The following is a 19,633-nucleotide window of genomic DNA, read 5'->3' as shown; positions in this document are numbered from 1 at the left end:
CTGTCAGGCTCGTTTTCTTATTGTTTTCACTTGATTACTTCTGTATGACCTGAGGTCGCCCTTAAAATCCACATCTCCCGTGAAGACTCTGAAAGGCCTTCTTTATAGCATCCTCCTAAAAACGGATGGAAAGTGCCTGCCATTTCTCCACACAAAAGCCTGGAAGGTTTTTCGTCACTAGCCTCCTGAAACAGCCCAAGCGCAAAAATAACTCATTAAGGGGTACCATGTTTTTGAGGCCTCTTTATCTAATGTACTTGGGTGTGCCTGTGTCAGGTCTCCCAGGTCCTGGAGGAGCTGGGCCACCTCCCCTTCAACCCTGCTAGCCACCCTGTCAGTGATAGCACCAGGTCCTGTGCCTGCCCGCCCACACCTTTGCCCCAGGCTGTTCCCGGGGTCTTTCAGTAAAGCCTTCATGGGGGCTGGGGGAGGGATGGGGAATTGCTTTTTTCTCTCTTCTAAGCTGGCTAGGACATTGCTGCCAGTTCCTCATTTTCAGGGTGCACATTCAGTTTAGGCTGTAGGCCCAGCAGCAGGAGTCCTAATTCTCAAGTCTCTGTGATCCCCACGTCTTAACCTTGTGTAGCGAGGCCTCCTCACACAGTATCACCACTGCCCACTCACCAGTCATTACCCCAGCAACCCCCCCCCCACCAAGAAGTCAACTCCTTCAATGGGCGAGGGGAAGGAGATTGAGACCCTGTGTTGGCTGAATATAATAGCCTTCAGTTAATGGGAACCACATTCCTCACTTCTGTTTTTATTGAAAAATTCACAGACTGTTTAAATCAGTTGTTCAATATCCTTTAACAGTTCTGATAAAGTTTTCCATGATTTTTGACAAGTTTTTTGGATTTTCAAAAATATTTTCTTTGTAATTTTTTTTCTCCTTCCTTCCTCTGGACCATGGAATAAAAACTTGCTATATTATGTAGGGTCTTACAATCATTACTTTTTAGTAGCAGTGAGTCTCTGGAGTATTTAAGGAAGATGTTAATGAAAATCGTAGTACCATATGAAAGTTTCAAAAAGTAGGCTCCAATACCAACATGGAAATCTACTACATAATTTTTATTATATATATAATAAAATTTTGGGAGTGGATTTTCATGTATTTCGGTGCATTTCAGCAGTTTTCCAGGACAGATTACCTAGGCTGAACTATCAAAGCCCTCCAAGTACTTGGTTCCTCCATCTGAATCCTAAAAAGGTAGCCTTGGCCCCAGATGGAGTTAAGATACCTTGTCAATGAAACCCCTTGGCTCAGGAAGCTCTGGAAGAGCATGCTGATGTGTGTAAGGGGAACTCTCTGACCAGAGTCATATTTTGTGTGTTGATGGCCTCCAGCTCAAGCAAACCTTCAGGCAGCACAAACCAAAAGTCATGAATTACATCAGTGTTGTCATCTCTGAACCATTTAAAACAACAACAACTTTCATCCTCTGAAAGAGCCATCATCTTGGGACGGTAATGGCAAAGAGAAGACACAACTTCAAATGCTTGCATTACCAGTTTGTGTTCAATGTGCATTGTTCTCCCACAGTTACGCTGGGCACTCTGTGAGACACTGGGGCCATCACAGTTTCACATTACTAAAGAAAGAGAAGGCCTTTTTGAAACGATTGTACCTTTCTTTTAAGGGGAGAGTTACCCAGTCTTTTTTGATGAAAAATCTGTATTGGATGTTTTCTGAGCTTTGTGAAGAGCAATTTATGAAAAATCAGATTAGTCTACACTCCCAGAAAGAAGACTGTAGCAAACAGAGACCTCCAGAAATGGTAAAACTGCTACAAACATCACATGCTAAGTCCTAACAGCAGTTCTAGCTTTTCCTTATTTTGGAAGTTATAAAACATTTCAAATTTACAGAAAAATAGAGTGATATAGCAAGCACTTATTTACCGACTACTCAGATTCAGCAGATGTTAACATTTTGCATATTTGCTTCAGCTCTTCAAAAAAAAAAATTTACAGATGCAACTGAAGCCCTCTTGGTCTTGCTTCCTGATCATGTTCCCTTTTGAGCCTCCCCAGGATAACTTTCAAGATAACTGTAAAAAAATCTACAAACAATAAATGCTGGAGAGGGTGTGGAGAAAAGGGAACCCTCTTGCACTGTTGGTGGGAATGTAAATTGATACAGCCACTATGGAGAACAGTATGGAGGTTCCTTAAAAAACTAAAAATAGAACTACCATATGACCCAGCAACCCCACTACTGGTCATATACCCTGAGAAAACCATAATTCAAAAAGAGTCATGTACCACAATGTTCATTGCAGCACTACTTAAAGTCACCAGGACATGGAAGCAACCTAAGTGTCCGTCGACAGATGAATGGATAAAGAAGATGTGGCACATATATACAATGGAATATTACTCAGCCATAAAAAGAAACAAAATTGAGTTATTTGTAGTGAGGTGGATGGACCTAGAGTCTGTCATACAGAGTGAAGTAAGTCAGAGAAGAACAAATACCATATGCTAACACATATATATGAAATCTAAAAAAAAAAAAAAAAAAGGTTCTGAAGAACCTAGGAGCAGGACAGGAATAAAGACACAGTCGTAGAGAATGAACTTGAGGACTTGGGGAGGGGGAGGGGTCAGCTGGGACAAAGTGAGAGAGTGGCATGGACTTACATACACTACCAAATGTAAAATAGATAGCTAGTGGGAAGCAGTCACATGGCACAGGGAGATCAGCTCGCTGCTTTGTGACCACCTAGAGGGGTGGGATAGGGAGGGTGGGAGGGAGACCCAAGAGGGAGGAGATATGGGGATATATGTATATGTATAGCTGATTCACTTTGTTATAAAGCAGAAACTACCACACCATTGTAAAGCAATTATACTCCAATAAAGATGTTAAAAAAAAGGATAACTATAGTTTTTAAGGAACGTTTACTTCCATTCTCTTTGTTTCCATAATTTACCCACTAGAATGAAAGTATAATTCCAATTTTGTAAAAATGTTGTATATACACATATACACAGAGAGTGAGGAATGTAAATGAAAAGGTCAACAGTTGATTTTTACAAAATTTGGGATTTTTCTTCCTTGTACTGTTGACCTAAAACAAATTGACTTCCAGTTACTTCTCCAGCAAAAATGGGTTTATCTGGGATCAGCAAAGAATTGCATTTCCAGGTCTACAACCATGGCGAGCCAGGAGCAAGCCCCTGCACAGCAAGAGAGAACTCTTTTAAAGAGGGGAAAAGGAAGTTGGGAGGACTATATAGTAAACAAAGAATCCATTGGCGGAATTGAGAGTTCCAAGTGTAGTGGGTCTTTATTGGCTGAGTTGTGACAGTCTCTCATTGGCTGAACTCTTGTCAGGCAAGAAAAGGAGTCTTTTTCCTGTTGGGCTCTGCTGTCTTCCTAGGGCATGAGAGCTCCCACTTCTGGCCTCCTGACTCTCTTTAATTGAGGTTTCTGTTTATTAATTTATATAGTTCTTTTATGTATTTTTACATGTTATCATTGATCATATAGTTAAGTAATGACAAGTAATTATAAAGTAATAATTAGGTAATAAATAAGTAATGATAAAAATGTTATGAAATAATACCCTTTACTGTTTATAAAAATAAAAGTATTACATCATATGTAAAAGTATGCCAAGGCTCTTTCTTTTTTCTTTTTTTGCCATGGTTAAATAGGTTATTTTGGGTTTAGTTTTTTTTTTTAATTTTTATTGGAGTATGGTTGCTTTACAATGTTGGTTAGCATCCACTGCACAACAAAGTGAATCAGCCATACACGTACAGATATCCCCTCTCTCTTGGACTTCCCTCCCATTTAGGTCACCACAGTGCATTACGTAGAGTTCCCCGAGCTCTACAGTATGTTCCCATCAGATGTGCCAAGGCTCTTTCTAACACCTAAGACTGTGGGAAGCCTTCCCGTACCTACTCCTAACTTTAGGATCTCTTCCTCAGCTGGAAGGCATAAATCAGTAACAAAACAATCAGGCATAGATTTAAACCAACAAATGGCTATCAAACTAGTTTCTAGGAGATGAACATCATTAGCCTGTGATTCTATAAACCTATTATATCAGCACATATGATAAGTAGCTAAACCTGTGTCTGATGATAAAGAACAGCATCTAGACATATTTAAGAATAGGGCCAAGAGCAGATGGGAAATTCTCAGAAAAATGTTAAGGAACTGGAACTGGAAGATACTGATAAGAAAAATGCCAAGATCTTGTATCTGCAATGAAGGTTTATTAGGAAACCTTACGAGGACTGTTCCAAGTGCAGTGAGAGGTCAATCTTTGATACATATAAATATACTTGATAAAGTAGATGGCTGTTTCATCAAAGTGGGGGAGGCGGCCTGTCCAAAAGAACTTCTAGCTCAATGTCACCTTTGTATGAAGTTAAGAAAGGTATCTCCCACCTCCTGGGTGGACACAGCTCCACGTCAGGATACAACACTTAGAGTGCAGGGGGGATTTTCAGCCCCCAGAGATCCCTGTTCCCTGTGCCTTTGTGCAGTGCCAGTGTGTCCAACTGTATAAAGCAGTCCTGAGGTCTAGCATCTTTTTTTTTTTCAATTTATTTTTTAATTTTTGGCTGTGTTGGGTCTTCGTTGCTGCGCACAGGCTTTCTCTAGTTGAGGCGAGCGGGGGCTACTCTTCGTTGCGGTGCGCGGGCTTCTCATTGCGGTGGCTTCCCTTTGTTGCGGAGCACGGGCTCTAGGCGTGTGGGCTCAGTAGTTGTGGCTCTCGGGCTCTAGAGCGCAGGCTCGGTAGTTGTGCACAGGCTTAGTTGCTCCGCGGCATGTGGGATCTTCCCAGACCAGTGCTTGAACCCGTGTCCCCTGCATTGGCAGACGGATTCTTAACCACTGCACCACCAGGGAAGTCCTTAGCATCTTTTTTTTTTTTTTTTTAAAGTCTTTACTGAATTTGTTGCAATATTGCTTCTGCTTTATGTTTTAGTTTTTTGGCCGCGAGGCATGTGGGATCTTAGCTCCCTGACCAGGAATTGAACCTGCACCCCCTGCATTGGAAGGCGAAGTCTTAACCACTGGACTGCCAGGGAAGTCCCGTGGTCTAGCATCTTTTACACTCCTTTGCTATCATTTCCTCTTTTCTCTGGTTCTTTGGAAATGGCCGCATGTGCTCTGGCTCCATACATTGGAGTATAGATCTGAGACTTGGGTGTGTGCTCTGGGTGTGTGGAAAGCAGGTTGATCTGTTCTTACAACCTGCTTTAGTTCTGCAGTTTACACTGATCAAACTTGGAGAAAGGAAATTTTTCAAGTTCAGGCTAGCTCACTCAAGCTCTGCTTTAACGGTTAGGGTAGAATTGTATGCCTTTCAGATGTGTTTATTTGCTCTGTTTCATCATCTTTGTCTACATCTTCCTCAGAATCCCTTGAAAACAAGTGTCGAAGGCAGGATTAGGGTACTCTTATTTATCATATCATACCTTAGTCACACCCCAATACCTCAACATTTGTCATAGTCACTGAAGACCCATTTAGACAAAACTTACATCAGGACCTTTCAACTCAACAGAAGGAATATCTCATCTACTTTTTAAAAAATTAATTAATTAATTACTTTGGCTGCACCAGGTCTTAGTTGCGATATGTGGGCTCTTTAGTTGCGGCATGCAAACTCTTAGTTGAGGCATGCATGTGGGATCTAGTTCCCTGACCAGGGATCGAACCCAGGCCCCCTGCATTGGGAGTGTGGAGTCTTATCCACTGGACCACCAGGGAAGTCCCTAATCTACTTTTATAGTGAACAATAAAATGTCCTTGGCCTTGTGGGGCGGAGTAAGGCAATGTCCTGGCCCATCCCTACGGGGAACAAAGAGGGAGGGCGAGTGAGGAAAGACCCTGAGCTCCTCTAGAAGCTCAGAACTTCAAATAAAGTTCAAATAAAGTTCAGAACTTCAAATAAAGTTCAACTTTATTTGAAGTTACAGGTCCTTTTCTGGATCTTATTTCTATAGCGATAGGAAACAGAAAACATGTCCTTGGACCAAAATCCTGCCTGACCAGTAGAGGATCACTCAGTATAAGCATCTTGCCTATGTATAGGGTGATCAACAGTAAGGGAATAAATGACTGGAGTAACCATTGGGTTTTTTTTTCAACTGGTGGTTGGTGTAGTCAGTACTTTTAGCACATGAGAAGAGCCTGGCAGAGACCATCTTTATCAGATATTTTATCAGTTACTGAGCCGTGTGTTAGGAGAGAGCTATCTACCTGGTAAGTGTGGGTCTTATTAAACTTGTAAGTTTAAGGGCTGTTGTTCCTTCTTATGGATTTACTACTTGTTTTATTAAGTCCTTATAGTATATGTTTCTAAGTGAATTTCTGTCACCACGGGACTTTTTGTGGTGTTCTTCTGTGGTTCCTCAAGATAACTGTAATTTGAAGTTTCTGTTGCTGGCTTGTTAATGCTGAATATTGATTCCTATCTCCCAGGACAAGGTTCAGAGGACAACATGGCAAGTAGTACCAATGTCACCTGTGATTTCTCCCAAATAGGAAATACTCTTCTGTTCATATTTGTCACACCACTCCTGTCCTCATAGGGAGTGACTTCTTATCCCGACCCTAAAACTCAGTATGTAGCTCCTGGTTCCCCTTACTCTTTCCAATTAATAGGGGCTAGATTTCATATATTCTTTCACTATTCTGTGGTTTACAGCCCATTTTTTTTACACTATTTAAGGTGTTCCCCAAATTTCACTGAATATTAGGGAAAGAAAAAATCATGTTTAGACGGGTTTTTTTTTTTTTGGCTGAATTGGGTCTTCGTTGCTGTGTGCGGGCTTTCTCTAGTTGCGGCGAGCGGGGGCTACTCTTCATTGCGGTGGCTTCTCTAGTTGCAGAGCACAGGCTCTAGGCGTGCGGGCTTCAGTAGTTGTGGTACACAGGCTCAGTATTTGTGGCTCATGGGCTCTAGAGTGCAGGCTCAGTAGTTGTGGTGCACGGGCTTAGTTGCTCTGTGGCATGTGGGATCTTCCCAGACCAGGGCTTGAACCCATGTCCCCTGCATTGGCAGGCGGATTCTTAACCACCGCGCCACCAGGGAAGCCCCATGTTTAGAAATTTAAACACGATAGTTTTAAGCCAACTGCCTAATAACTTCGTTTTGACATATGAAAACGTTGGTTAAGGGTCTAGCGCAATGATGGGGTGTTGGGCGCCCAGGGGTACATTGGTTTGTTAGGGGAAGTAAGGAGCGCCTGAGAGCTGGGCTTGTAGATTTGGATTATGTTAGTTTGTATCAGTCCTATTATTATACAATTGATTTTGGCTGTTTTCACCTCTCATTAGAAGACATTTTATTATTATTTTTTGCTTACTTTTCTCTTTGTTTGGGTTTCCACTTGGTACTGTTCAGTTTATACTTAAAGCAATGTTGTTTTTTTGGAGGGGGAGTATAGCTGGTAATAGCTGCCTTAGAAACCTCATGAGCTCCCCCTGCTGTTTTGCAGCTGACAATACAAGCCCCATTCAATTTTAATTCCGAGAAGCATGCAAGTAAAACCCTGGGGGTTTGCTTGATCTAAGAGGCATATTAATACTTGTTAACTTTCTCTTGAAAGTTTACAGAATTAGAAAGGAAAGGAAGATTCTTGTAGCGTTTTATCTGTACTAATACTTAAGCTAGTGCAAGGAGGCTATACCCCTCCTTTGATCTAAGAAGCAGGTCTATACCACTTTTGAAAAACCGCCAGTGAAGAATGAAGCAATATATAATGAAGATACGTAAGGTCTGAAATGGACTGACTAAAATCTGGAAGATGGGTTTTTAGTCATTTAAGTTTTGATCTGTAATGTTTTGGAAAAAAATAATGTGCTTTGATAATAATGAATTGATAATAGTTTCTGTTTTGTTTAATATTTTCCCTAACACTTCTTGAAACTTTACATGTAGTTTGACTTAAATTTATGTTTTAAGTTAGTATGAATTTTCATGTTAAAGATAATTTAATATCACACAGAAATCACATTTATTAATATTTTTCATAATTGTACAAATAATAGGGTATCATATAACATCATATATTGAAAATATCAGAAGATACACATTCATTAGATTACCAATATATACTGGAACACCTACTAGTCACTATTCTCAGTGTAGGCAAACAGAGGTTTCTGACTTTGTGTAACTTCCAGTCTATTAAAGTAGACATTTATGAGAAAAAACAACCATTCAGATAAATACATAATTAAAGACTATTAATTATTTGTTGGATATGACATCAAAAGCACAGACAACAAAAGAAAAAATAGATAAATTGGACTTCATCAAAACTTAAAACTTTTGTGCCTGAAAGGACATATCAGCAGAGTGAAAAGATAGCTCAAGGAATGGAGGGAAACATTTGCAAATCATATGTCTGATAAAAGGTTAATAGCTAGGCTATATAAAGAACTCCTACAACTCAACAACGTAAAAGCCAAACAACCCAATTTTAAAAATTGGGCAAAGAACTTAAATAAATATTTCTCCAAAGCTATACAAATGGCCAATAAGCACAGGAAAAGATGCTCAACATCACTAATCATTAGAGAAATGCAAATCAAAACCACGAGACACTAATTTATAACCATTAGGATGATGATTATTAAAAAAAAAAAGAACAAGTATTGGGAAGAATGGAACCCTTGTGCATTGCCGATGGGAATGTGAAATGATACAGCTACCGCGGAAAACAAAAATAGAGTTACCAAATTACAGCAATTTCACATTTAGGTATATATGCAAAAAAATTGGAAGCAGGGACTTGAACAGAATTTTGTACACCCAAGTTCACAATGTATTATTCACAATAACCAAAAGGTGGAAGCAACCCAAGTATCAGGTGAATGGATAAACAAAATGGTATATACGTGTAATGGAATAATAATAGCCTTAAAAAGGAAGGAAATTCTAACACATGCTGAGACATGAATGAACCTTGAAGACATTATGCTAAGTGAAATAAGCCGGACACAAAAGGACGAATGTTGACTGATTCCACTTATATGACATGCTAGAAGAGTCAAATTCATAGAGACAGAAAGTAGAATGGTGGTTGCTAAGGGAGAGGGAGAGGGGGGAAATGAGGAGTTGTTGTTTAATGGGTACAGAGTTTCAGTAAGGGAAGATGAAAAAGTTCTGGAGATGGATGGTCAACTGAGTTGCACAGCAGTGTAATGTACTGAATGCCATAGACCGGTACACTTAAAAATGGTTAAATTGGTAAAATTTATGTATATTTTACCACAATTTAAAATAATTTGGGGGACTTCCCTGGTGGTCCATTGGTTAAGACTCCGTGCTCCCACTTCAGGGGGCACAGGTTCAATTCCTGTTCAGGGAACTAAGATCCCACAGGCCTCACAGCCAAAAAACCAAAACATAAAAAAGAAGCAATATTGTAACAAATTCAGTAAAGACTTTAAAAATGGTCCATATCAAAAAAAATCTTAAAATAAATTAATTAATTAAAAAAATGATTATGATGAGTAATTTGAAGGGAGAAAAGTAACAGGTTTCTGCTACCAGATATTTGAGTGGGTAAGTGCGGGTGGTCCAGGAAGGCATTGCTGAAAGCCAACAATGAAAGAGTGAAGATTGGGGCAGAATGTTTGAAGGCTGCACGCTGAGAAGAACTTGAGCACTTCTGAGGAGCTGAGGGAAGGCCAGGGTGGTTGGCATGCAGAGACCCATGTGGAGAACAGGCAGTGAGTCGGAAGGAGTGGCAAGAGTTGGGGCACAGAGTCTTGCCAGCTGTGGTGAGAAGTTTGGATTTTACTGCAGCAGTGAGAGGTTATGGAAGTAATTAGCGGAGGAGGAAAATACAATGTAAATTCATTTTAAAAGGCCATGCAGATTGTTGTGTGGAAATAGATTTTGAGGAACCAGAAGTGTAGCCTGGGAGACTACAGATTGGAAACTGGCAGCATTGCAGCTGAGAAATAGTGGTTTGGACCATGAGAGTGTCAGAGAGGACATGGAGAAAAGTGGAAGGATTTAAGATTTTGCTGCTGGATTGCATGTGTAGGCAAGAGAGAGAGGAAGGTACCTAGTTGAATGGTGTGTCATTGTCATGTTAGGCATAGGTGGCCGTGTGGCTCAGTCTGATCTGAAAAATCGGATCTGTTATTTCACCCTGGGCAAAATGAATTGCTAAGCTACTTTTAATTCTTCAAAGGATAATGCTGCAAAATTTTTGATTATTAGAATGGCTATTCTAAGCTCTCCATTACCATGATCAAACTTAGTTTCTGATCAGCTGAATCACAGGATATGATGATGACAGTGATGGGTAATTTATTTTACTGTTTTAAATCCCTCGATGCATTCAGAAGATAAAAGGTGCCATAAAAACTGCATTTCGGGCTCCCCTGGTGGCGCAGTGGTTGAGAGTCCGCCTGCCGATGCAGGGGACACGGGTTCGTGCCCCGGTCCGGGAAGGTCCCACATGCCGCGGAGTGGCTGGGCCTGTGAGCCATGGCCGCTGAGCCTGTGTGTCCGGAGCCTGTGCTCTGCAACGGGAGAGGCCACGGCAGTGAGAGGCCCGTGTACCGCAAAAACAAAAAACAAACAAAAAACTGCATTTCAAGATCAAGGAATTAAATTATGTTGTAAAACACTTATGTACCTGACAACCACTAAAATACAGGCATAATGAGGAAGTCCACATCAGAAAGAGACTTTTATGGGATTAGGAAGATTAGTCAGAATTAGTGTTTAAACTGAGTCTTGAAGATGCAGATGTTGTTTAGAGAATACTGCTTTTAAAAAATGATTTTCAGAAATAGATGTTTGCAAACCATGAAAGGAAACATTTCATAAGAAAACCTATTCATAAGTGATTAACAAAATGGTATCAAGCCAGTAGAAATCAAATAAGTAGACTAATGAATATCCCATTAACAAAGAGTATATAAAAATCCCAAATTGAAGAAAAAGAAAAGGAATTACCTAATTTTAAAATAATTATTTTTAGAATTCTGAATCTTTCAGTATTTTTAAATGATGTAAAAATCATCTATTTAGAGATACTATGTCTGTTAAATTGTCATTATTATATCTTTTTTACATTGTAATGCTTCTTAAGCTATAAGAAGTCCAAAATAAAAATTTTGTAATAAAAAAACCCCTGCATTTCAGAATTTTATATTCGGTCAGTGGAACAGTTTAAATTTTAAAGGCATTTTTTCCCTTCAATATGATTGAAAGTAATACTTGGGAAACAAATGGGGAAGAGGCTGGTGTATTTGAGTGGAGGAAGAGAGGATGTCCCTCATTCCACGAGAAGCTTTGTAGGTGGGGTGTCAGCAAACAGGCTGGACTGGAAACTCCCAACTCAGTGGGCCAGGGAAGCTTCTGCCTAAAGCAGTGAAAGCCTTAGTCACTTTTCTCAGAAGAACTGATTAGCTCCACGAGCAATTAGAGCCAGAAGGAGGGTGTGTGCAAACACAGTGAGCATCTCCATGACTGACAGCAAAGAGCAGGATGCACCCAAGAGCTGAGTGGAGAGGCAGAGCTGGGAACAGTTCTGAAGGGGCTAAAGGTGAAATTTGAGACTTTTAATATTAATAGTTCATTCCAGTTTTTTTTTTAAGTGCTTAGTTTTGTCAAAGGGGTTAAACCTGATTCTGATGTAGTCTCTGGATCCAGCTGCTGGATAGAGAAGACAGAGGAACATGATGAGCTACACATGAGTCCTCCACCAGCGGCATCCAGCCTCCGCAGAACTACAGCTGTTGTAGCCTGGCCTTCCTGACAGATAACACTGTAAGAAAGTGAAAGGGTTGGAGGGAAAAGCTAAACTTAAAAGAGATTTAAAAGACATATCAAATATTTTTAAAGAAGCAAGAAAAATCTGTATTGTCCAGGATACACAGTTGGGTGATAAAACTTTTTTTTTAATCCAAGTAAGTGATTTCTGTAAAAGTCAGGATAATGGTTACTTGGTTGGGGAGAAAGGGATTGGGATTGGCATGAAGCTACATGGAGATGGCAAAATTCTATTTCTTAACCTTTGCCATAGTTGCAATGGTATCCACCTTAAAATAAATCATTAAAATAATATTTGTTTTATGTGGTTTTCTGTATCTTATTTAATTTTACAATAAAAAGATTTTTAAACATGTTTAGTTCTTATTAGGCATGTTATCATCTTTAGTCTCTGCTCTAACATTCATAATCCTTTCATCATAATTTAGCAATGCAGTTTGGCCAAGTTTACATCAGCTCTTTATTCTCATGCATAAATAATTTACATTCCTGAAATCATTATTATTCATTTCCATGTCAAGCATTGCCTCCATAAAGATCAATTCCAGTGGCTGCCTACAAACGACTCACCTGTGGTGGGATCTCTGTATTGCTTCCACTACTGTAGATAATACTTGTCATTTGTTGTCAAGTTTGGAAATTGGTGTTTATTTAATAAAGATGCTGTTGTTTTAATTTAATAGTATATTTTAATAGGAATAGTAAGAGACTCCATTTTGTGTTGCTCTGTTCAATTTAACAAGAAAAGAGCCTAATCTTAAGCTTAAGCTACTCTGAGGAAGTATTACCATTTGTCTCTTATAGAGATTTCTTGCTAACCCACTCTGTGCGAACCTCCACTAGGCTCTGATGCTAAAAAGATGAGTATAATCTAGTGCCCTTTTAAAAAGCTCAGAAACAAGACCATCAAAAATAATTCAGAATTATGAAATGCAAATAATCTGATACTGGGCTTCAACTCTTTATGGAGAAATCCTATGTAAATGCTACAAACACTAGTCCCTCGGACTCCAGTGTTCCTCCTCTCCAGTTCTTTCTCCACACTGAAACCAGAGCCATCTTTATAAAAGATATATCTGATCAAGTCTTAAAACAATTCACTGACCATATGGACAACCGTGAATTCCTCAAAAGTTCCTTGTTCGTATTGAATACCTCTGAGGTTTCACACAGGTGTTCTCTCTACCTGAAACCCTCTTCCTTCCTCTTCGTCCCCAATTCACCTGGTTAATTCCTACACTTCCTTCCGGCATCAGCTGAAATGTCACTGTCTCTGCCTCATTAGGACCAATTGGGAGCCTCTGCTCTAGGTTTCCCCTTCTCCCCAAGCACCCTGAATATTCCCTTTTAGCATTTATCATACTTTAATAACTGCTTACCTAATTTCTTCCCCATTAGACTGTATAACTGCTATCAGGATGTCACTTGCCTTATCCCCTGTTTCCTTAATCTCTGGCATGTATAGGCACTTAACAGGTATTTGTTAAATGAATGATAGGGGTTTTGTACAAGCGTAATGAGTAACACACAGAAGTGCCTAATGAGACTGGGAGGTAGGAAGATGGGGTATCAGAGAAAGTTTTCATCTTAAAAGGGAAGGTGGGGGGCTTCCCTGGTGGCACAGTGGTTAAGAATCTGCCTGCCAATGCAGGGGACACGGGTTCGAGCCCTGGTCTGGGAAGATCCCACATGCTGCGGGGCAACTAAGCCCGTGCGCCACAACTACTGAGCCTGCGCTCTAGAGCCCACGTGCCACAACTACTGAGCCCACACACCTAGAGCCTGTGCTCCGCAAGAGAAGCCACCGCAATGAGAAGCCCGCACACCACAACAAAGAACAAAAGCAGCCAAAATAAATAGATAAAATAAATTCATAAAAAAAGAAAGGGGGAAGGTGGAATTTTCTTGGTAAAGAAAGGAGGTGAGGAGGCTGGGATGGTGGAGGAATGAATTTCTAAAAGAAGGAGGAAAGAACCTACGCAAAGGCAGGAGAGAGCTTGACAAGTTTAGGAAATTATAAATATTTTGGAAGACAACTAAAAGGGGTCAGAATAGGCATGTTATTTAGACCCAGTGACCCTTACTACTTAGACTTAATTTATTGGAAGAATGTTGTACAGAGTGGTGCCACAACATCACACATCAAGAAATATATGCAGTCCTGCTGAAAGACTCAACATCTTATAGTTTATATGCAGTCCTGCTGAAAGACTCAACATCTTATAGTTTCTGATTCTTTGTCTCTCTTAGGTGAGGTTATTTAAGGGAAGATTTCAGAAAAATTTTCAAGAATTGATCCCTCTCACACTGGATTTATCAGCAAGGCAGATTTTAAGGTGATTTTCACTGGGCTGTGCAACAACCTGAATGAATATGCGTGTGGACTGCCAGGAAGGAGATGTGATACTAAAGGAGAAGGAAGGTGAGTCAGATCTAGAGAGTAAGAAAATCTAGGTGTATGTTTGTATTTACTCAAGAAACAATGTACCATTTTTTAAAAAAAGAATTAAAAATTTACTCAGTTTGTGTGTATACACGGAGTATCTTTTAAAGGTGACATAAAAACTGGTAATAGTGATCGCTTCCTAGGAAGGGCACTGCGGGGCTGGGGGGAGGTAGGAGGGAGACTTTTGACTGTATATCCTTTTGTACTTCTAACATTTTGTACTATATAAATGTACTAGCTATTCAAAATGTATTTTAAAATTAGTGTGTGCATAGAAAGGTTTTAAGGAAACATAAAAAATGTGCTTACATTGGATGGTGAGATTAAAGGTGTTTTTGTATCCTCTTTATACTTTCCTATGTGTTTCCAATTTTCTATAATGAGCATATATTGCTTTGATAATTAGCTTTTTTAAATATCTTTATTGGAGTATAATTGCTTTACAATGTTCTGTTAGTTTCTGCTATGTAACAAAGTGAATCAGCTATATGCATACATATATTCCCATTAGTTTTTTAAAGTTACATTATTTTTTTAAACCTGAATTTTAGAAACATCCAACTGCCCAGTTTTGAGATCCTGGAGGACTACAGCTTTACACAAGAAGAGTATTCCTAAACTTAGATCTAAATCATGCAATTCCAAGAAAGAGTGAAAGTGTTCCTGATTGTGACAGCTGTTGCATAGAGGAAAGGGCACTGGACTGGGAAGCAAACATATTATAGTTCAAATGCTAGCTCTGCCACAAAATAGTTATGTGACTTTCAACAAACTCTCTGAGTTAGGCGTCATCTGAACATTGAGGGTAACGTTTCCTACTGCAGACGTGTTTGTGGAGAGTAAATGGTGTAACCGTGTGTGAAAGCCCCTAACACTGGGCCAGGTCAGGGGAGACATCCAGGAACACCTTTGGGGGACCTTAGCTCCCTCTTGATTTCCATTAACACGACTAAGGCCACCTCAGACTGTGTTTGCAGCCTTAAGACAAATCCCCTAGAGCTGTTCCAACCAGGTGGCTGCTCTGAAGTCTATTTAGAACTTCTGGAGTTGCCCCTGTACCTGATCCTTAGCAAATCCCTTCCTAAAAAAGAGATCTCTTTCTATCAATACCTTTCTTCCATGTCTTTTCTGATGCAGAGAAGAAAACACTCAGATTAAGACTGGTTTTAAAAAAGGGGAGGGGCAATGAATTGACAAAATAAAAACCATTATTTCAAAAATTCAATATTGTAAATAGGTCAGCAGTTTCAAAGGAAATTGATTTAGTTTATACAGCAACCTCATGCAGATTTTAGTCACGCTAGCTAAGTTATTGGGTACAGACCACTGGCCAGACACTGCTGTTAACTCTCTTAATCCTCCCATTAACCCTATGGGAGGGGTACTATCATTCCATTTAATGATGGGAACTGAAGCCCAGAGTTGTCCAATAATTTTCAAGGTCATATAATCAGAAAATGGCAGAACCAGGACTTAGCAGCTTAGCTCCAGAGCCCATGTTCTTAATCACCTTGCCTGTTGATAGTATTTAATGTCAAATAATGATATTGTTTGATTATAAAAGTCCAGAAAAAATAGACCAGAACATAGATTTCATGTGCAGTTGACCCTTGAACAACTTGGAAGTTAGGGGCGCTGACCCTCAATGCAGTAAAAAATCCACATCCAACTTTGCAGGCGGCTTCCATAACCGCAGTCCCGCATCCTTGAATTCAGTCAGCGGTAGATCGTGTCATACTGTAGTACGTGTTTATTGAAAATATCCGTGTATAAGTGGACCCACGCAGTTCAAACCGGTGTTGTTCAAGGGTCAGCTAATTTTGTCAGTGTTTCGTACCAAGAATTTCTGAAGCCATTTAAGAGGCAGATTTGTGTGAATGGGCACAAGGCTGCTGCAACTATGCATTTCCCTTCACGTGAGAATGAAGATCAACTTTTCCTTAGAGAAGAGTCAGCAGCTTTGAGAGTGCTGATTAGTCGCCTAAGGGAAAAGGTATTCTGAACTTTGCCTTTGAAAAACAGCATTCACGATAGCCTGGGGTGTGAATCGGTGTCACTGTGCCTGATCAATCAGTGTCTGTGTGCCTGATGTTGCATTTGGGGTAGTTAGTGTCAAGCAATGAGGCCTGAGAAGTGTGCAGGGGCCACAGTGGGAAGGCTGACAAGGAACTTGGACTTTTTCCTGAGAGTAAGAGCAGGCAGGCATTGAATAATTCTAAACAGGAATTTTAGATTTGTGTTTTAGAAAAACGGTCTGGTTGATATGCTGAAAATCAATTAGAGGAAGCAAAAATGGACGCTTGTGAGATTGGTGGGAAGTTGAAAACGGTCACTGACAGCCTGGTTTTTGGCTGTGGCAGAAGAAATAGAAATGAATGGATCAAGAGATATAAGGTAAAATCCACAAGTCTTGATGTCTGTTTGGATGTGGAGTTAGGAGAAGGGTGAGAAGCTGGTCAAGGGATAGTGGTGAATCAAGGAGAGACAGATTGTGAATCTATCTGGAGGTGAGGATAGATCTGGAAATAAGGCCTTAGTGGTTTCCTATTGCATGACATGGTTTTGCCTAGATTAAGAGCCTCAAAAGAAACCTTCAGGGGCTTCCCTGGTGGTGTAGTGGTTGAGAGTCCGCCTGCCGATGCAGGGGACATGGGTTCGTGCCCCGGTCCAGGAAGATCCCACATGCCGCGGAACGGCTGTGCCCATGAGCCATGGCCGCTGAGCCTGCGCGTCCGGAGCCTGTTGCTCCGCAACGGGAGAGGCCACAACAGTGAGAGGCCCGCGTACCGCAAAAAAAAAAAAAAAAAAAAGAAACCTTCAGGATAACTGTATCCTACCCCATAAGAGAAGAAAAGTTGGTGATTGGGCAGGAAGGGGCTGGGTAGGGAAAAAAGGGGAGAAGCAAAGGGAGGAAACATTTATGTTTTGATATATTTATATATTTGGGGAGGAAGAATTTATTTGTCCAATAATTTTCTCTTCTGTAATCCAGTGTGACTGGAAGAGCCTACAGAGGGCTTTTCAATATTAAAAAAAACAAACAACCCAATTGAAAAATGGGCAGAAGACCTAAATAGACATTTCTCCAAAGAAGACAAACAGATGGCCAAGAGGCACATGAAAAGCTGCTCAACATCACTAATTATTAGAGAAATGCAAATCAAAACTACAATGAGGTATCACCTCAAACCGGTTAGAATGGGCATCATCAGAAAATCTACAAACAACAAATGCTGGAGAGGGTGTGGAGAAAAGGGAAGCTTCTTGCACTGTTGGTGGGAATGTAAATTGATACAGCCACTATGGAGAACAGTATGGAGGTTCCTTAAAAAACTAAAAATAGGGGCTTCCCTGGTGGCGCAGTGTTTGAGAGTCTGCCTGCCGATGCAGGGGATACGGGTTTGTGCCCCGGTCCGGGAAGATCTCACATGCCGCGGAGTGGCTGGGCCTATGAGCCATGGCCACTGAGCCTGTGCATCTGGAGCCTGTGCTCCGCAATGGGAGAGGCAACAGCAGTGAGAGGCCCGCGTACTGAAAAAAAAAAAAAAAAAAAAAAGAATAGAACTGCCATACGACCCAGCAATCCCAGTACTGGGCATATACCCTGAGAAAACCATAATTCAAAAAGAGTCATGTACCACAATGTTCACTGCAGCGCTATTTACAATAACCAGGACATAGAAGCAACCTAAGTGTCCTTCGACAGATGAATGGTTAAAGAAGATGTGGTACATATATACAATGGAATATTACTCAGCCATAAAAAGGAATGAAATTGGGTCATTTGTAGAGACATGGATGGATCTAGAGACTGTCATACAGAGTGAAGTAAGTCAGAAAGAGAAAAACAAATATATTAACACATATATGTGGAACCTAGAAAAATGGTACAGATGAACTGGTTTGCAGGGCAGAAATAGAGACACAGATGTAGAGAACAAGCATATGGACACCAAGGGGGGAAAGCGGTGGGGGGTGGGGGTGGGGGTGTGATGAATTGGGAGATTGGGATTGATATGTATACACTATGTGTATAAAATTGATGACTAATGAGAACCTGCTCTATAAAAAAATAAATAAAATTAAAAAAAAAAAAGAAAGAAACTGGGTGTTGATAGTAGTGGCTACCTTTCCTTCGCAGAATTCAAATCAGTTCTTAAGTTCTACAACTTCCTCCTTAGTGAAGATGAGCTTTATCAAAGTATGACTGGGAGTTATATGGAAAAATAGACTACAGATTTGTTTTGGAAGAAGCTTGCTAACAATAGCAAACACCTGATACCCAAAAACCCACCATCAAGTGCAACATAAACTCATCCTGTATTCTTGTTACCCACATCACTTGGTTCCTGTCCTCATAGCAAGTCATTTGATGCTTCTTGGAAATTACCGTTTCCTAAACTCCCTTATCACCAAAGCATATTCAGCTTTCATGGTGTCTCTTTCTGTAATACATAATTGAAAAGATTTGAAAGTGTTGTCTCACTGATACATGTTCTCTTCATGACAAGGAAACAGACAACACAATGCTACTTTCAGTAGTTTTAGAAATTATCTTTACATTTTTTATAGTATTCTAAGAAATTCTTAGCTTAACTTCTTCCCTTTGAAATTAATGATATAGCAGTGAAATTCCTTCCCCTGCAGCCTCCCCTCACCATATATGTTTGGGCCATCATCAGCCTTGGGTTCAGGGTCATGATAGTTATTATTCAGTTCTAATTTGACAGTATCCACATTGCTCTTGTCTTTTTTTTTTTTTTTTTGCGGTACGCGGGCCTCTCACTGCTGTGGCCTCTCCCGCTGCGGAGCACAGGCTCCGGACGCGCAGGCTCAGCGGCCATGGCTCACGGGCCCAGCCGCTCCGCGGCATGTGGGATCCTCCTGGACCAGGGCATGAACCCGTGTCTCCTGCATCGGCAGGCGGACTCTCAACCACTGCGCCACCAAGGAAGCCCCTGCTGTTGTCTTTTTGACTGGGCTGTCATGTAAGTCAGATAGGGTTCAATGGTATTCATCTCTGCCTCTTTACTGTACATCACAGTAGGAGGGGTTTGTGAAATTAGGAATTTTTCAAGCTTTCACAAATTTATTGCTTGTGGCTTGTGGCCAGAATATATATTTACAAATGACCCTCCCTTCAATTTGACTTTTTCCAAACAGCTTCTCCAAGTACCCAGAATTGACTTCCCGGACTTCCTCCCCAGTATTGCTGAGGCTAGACAGGTTGCAGTTGTAGGTGTGCCACATACATGGCACACAATACATCAAAAAAGTAGAGAGATGAGTCGTAACTTGTAGTCCTAAAACTTGTGTGCGTCCTCTCCATGTCTTTATAGCAATTATTTTCTTCACTAATTATACTTTAGGTTATATTTAGAAAGAATAATAGGGCTAGATCACAGATTTA

General features: G+C 40.4%; 1 protein-coding gene across 2 annotated transcripts in view; it reads left to right on the top strand.

The window, feature by feature from the left end:
- The window catches only part of ACSL1 (acyl-CoA synthetase long chain family member 1), a 307,865-nt gene that overhangs the window by 61,144 nt on the left and 227,088 nt on the right, over positions 1–19,633 (top strand). For both annotated transcript variants that reach the window (XM_060291703.1, XM_060291706.1), the window contains one exon: positions 14,028–14,199. The gene's annotated coding sequence lies outside the window, so the exon portion shown is untranslated. The remainder of the gene's footprint in view (positions 1–14,027; positions 14,200–19,633) is intronic.

This window comes from Globicephala melas, chromosome 21 (assembly GCF_963455315.2).
Source record: "Globicephala melas chromosome 21, mGloMel1.2, whole genome shotgun sequence".
NCBI classification, from domain to species: Eukaryota; Metazoa; Chordata; class Mammalia; order Artiodactyla; family Delphinidae; genus Globicephala; species Globicephala melas.
The sequence above is the reverse complement of the archived record's forward strand: the minus strand, read 5'-3'. Positions and strand labels throughout refer to the sequence as shown.